This window comes from Antedon mediterranea, chromosome 11 (genome assembly GCF_964355755.1).
Source record: "Antedon mediterranea chromosome 11, ecAntMedi1.1, whole genome shotgun sequence".
NCBI classification, from domain to species: Eukaryota; Metazoa; Echinodermata; class Crinoidea; order Comatulida; family Antedonidae; genus Antedon; species Antedon mediterranea.
The window spans coordinates 15557037-15560235 of record NC_092680.1 but is presented as its reverse complement, the minus strand read 5'-3'; positions in this window follow the sequence as shown (position 1 = coordinate 15560235).

The following is a 3199-nucleotide window of genomic DNA, read 5'->3' as shown; positions in this document are numbered from 1 at the left end:
GGAGCCATTTTGTTATTACTATTATGGTCAAGAAGCACGGTGATCTAAATTTATAAAACGGAAATAAGACAAAGATTAAGCATAAATTTAAATAGGTTCGTCCAAATCCCACAACAGAATGTTCGAATATTGTTAAATAAAAGCTTACGAATATCGCAATTTCGTTCATTCCGACGTTAAGAAGAAAATATTTGGGCTAATATTGATATTGTATTTTGACTGTGTTTGTAGCTTTTTAAATTACATTTAATTTACCTATTATAAGTGAAGTAGGCCTATCCAACATTAGATAGATAGACCGATTCCAGGGGTGGACCTGTAAAGTTCCCGCATCACCTGCGCATTCTACTATCATGGCCTATGACTTTTTGTTACACGCTCCTACAATAACTGTATTCTTTAAAACAAAAATCATCTTCAAGAAGTAAAACATATCAACTTAAAACGGTACGAAATTGTAACTACCACTACTATTCAAGACATCTTAATGGAACAGAGAGCAACAAAGGCATAACCACTTGGCGAGCCTGGGTAATGCATGTAAATAATACTCACTACTGAACGGAACCTGCAATTATTATACTACTGAACGGAACCTGCAATTATTATATTATACGCGAAGTGCATCGTGTTCTTATAATGAATTCCTCAATTAGAAACAGTTTTGTTGTGATACGAATTGATTGTGTTGTTGTGCTTAATTAGATGTTGATTGCCGGTGATTTGAATAGATGAGGTCAACATATTTAGAGAATTGCTAATGTTTATTGATTTACAGAAATATCGTTACCATACAATGCATGCGTTTCCTATTTAGGTAATGTACAGTAGTCAAATACCTTGGTTTTCACACAATTCATCGAGTGTTTGACATAACATGAAAGGAACATATTTAGGCTTTTTTTCATTATCATTATTATACCCATAGTCAGAGTCGGATCACTCTTCATCATCAACGTTATCGTCTACGGTACATCATCATCATCATCTTAAATCAAACATTTTAAGATATGACTAATAGTCATCAATCATCATCATCAATTGTATCATCATCAATTCGATCATCATCATCATCATCAATTTCATCATCACCATCACATATTTTATCATCATTATCATTTTCATCATTATCATCAAATTCATCATAATCAATTTCATCATCATCATCCTCATCAATTTTATCATCATCATTTTCATCATCATCCTCATTTTTATCATCATCAATATCATAAATGTCATCATCATTTTCATTATCGTTTTCATCATCATCAATTTCATCATCATCATTTTCATCATCATCATTTATCATCGTCGTCGTCATCATCAAAATGCATTGTCTATTGATGCCATAGCCATAATCCTTATATATAATGCAATAAATGTTAGTGCAATAATTTCTTCAGCGCAGTTCGGAGAAAGCATGTAGCCCTTAATACTACAATTTGTAAAGCAATGTTCTGAGAATTCTGTGGAAATGAACAGCTATTCGCAATATCAGTGTACATTTTCTAATAAAGAATGAATTTTGATTTAACCGGCCTACTACATTTTCTAATGCAATATTTCAACAACTCTTCTGCTGAGAAAAATACATGTAATGCTACAATTCGTAATTTACAATAGATTTTTTTATTATTATATATGATGCTATCAAACGTGAGTCAATTCACTCACTCACCTAAGAACATGTTTCATAAAATAAACGTTTCCTAGATGCGCAGTGGCAATATGCTCAGTGTACTATCCAGTTCGTTTTAATTAATTTTAATATTCAGCATATCATCGATACATAGCGTACGTTTATTGTAATGTACAGTTGTAATCTACTCATGGTTAATGTTTCGTTCACACTAGACAATAGGGACTTTACGAAACAGGATGGGATGCCACAGGACGGTGCTCGTGAATAATTTATGCATGATCTTTAACGATGTGGGCGGAGCTTAGCGGGAAGTTCCGTCGTCTTATCTTTTTGAGGACGATAAAGTTGCCATTTTCCCGTTTACCGAGAACGAACGAGAACTAGAAATAATGTACGTATAACAATATACAGTTCAAATTACACCTAAAAGTGAAATTTTTAAAACTCTAATTAATAGGCCGCTTTTTGAACTTCTAATTTTGTTTAACGAAATAACATTTTTATTGAGTTTAAATGGCTTAAAAGCAATACATTTTGCGCGGCGTTGAATGCGAGTCCCCTGGCTAGAAAGGCTTATGCTGTTGCTGACCGAAAAAGTTGGGGGTGGGTTACTATTTTCAGGTGCTGAATTTAAGATTAGTAACAGTAACCCACTAATCTAATAGTAACTCCCTTCTAATAGTAACCCACCCTAAAAAAACAATCAAAGAATAATAACACAGGGTTTCAATTAAAAGGTAGGCCTATGTTCTCTAAAATCTAATTGATCACATGCAAACATACATTGTTATTACAGTAACACTCTATTAAGGGGAAACCTTCGAGAGGTAAACATGTTCCCCTAAAGAACAATTTACACACAACGCCGGAGAGGAGGAGTTTACGCTCAAGATAGATACATATTTTACGTGGAAAACAAGCTACGCGCTTGTCTGTGTAAATTGGCCTCTAGGGTGTCCCCTGAATGGTTTTGACTGTAATGGTTGTAGAACACATTGACCCCATGTTGGTTTAAAGATTCGATTAACTTACCTACACTTTTATAAATTTCGAAAGGTTGAATATTTTCTTAGCATTATTATTATATTATTAGACTGTAATAAATAGTTTGTTTAAACCGGGTTATTTATAATACTCTTCGCACAATCCTCATCCGTCACTGAAGACATTGAAATGATACTATAGCAGTGTATGGGCCTAAAAACCTTAAAACAAAACAGCTAAATTCGACATAAGGTTTTTGGAATATTGAATTCATAAAGTGGAATTACACAAAGGTAAGAATCAATTCCATGACTTGAAACTGGAATTCGTCCGGTGGGAGGGGCATGTGCATTGAAATATATAAGATATATATATATTTGCATTACATGATTATTCACCACACAGCAGAAACAATACAATCGAATCAATCAATGAAATGATCGAACTCTCCTTCTTTGTAAAATTTATATATCAAGCATTTAAAATAATTTAAAGCATAAATGCTTTGTACAATTTAGCTTAGCTTAAGCGAAGGCTCGTACGGCAGTTACGTCCATTGCGTTCCATCGTAGG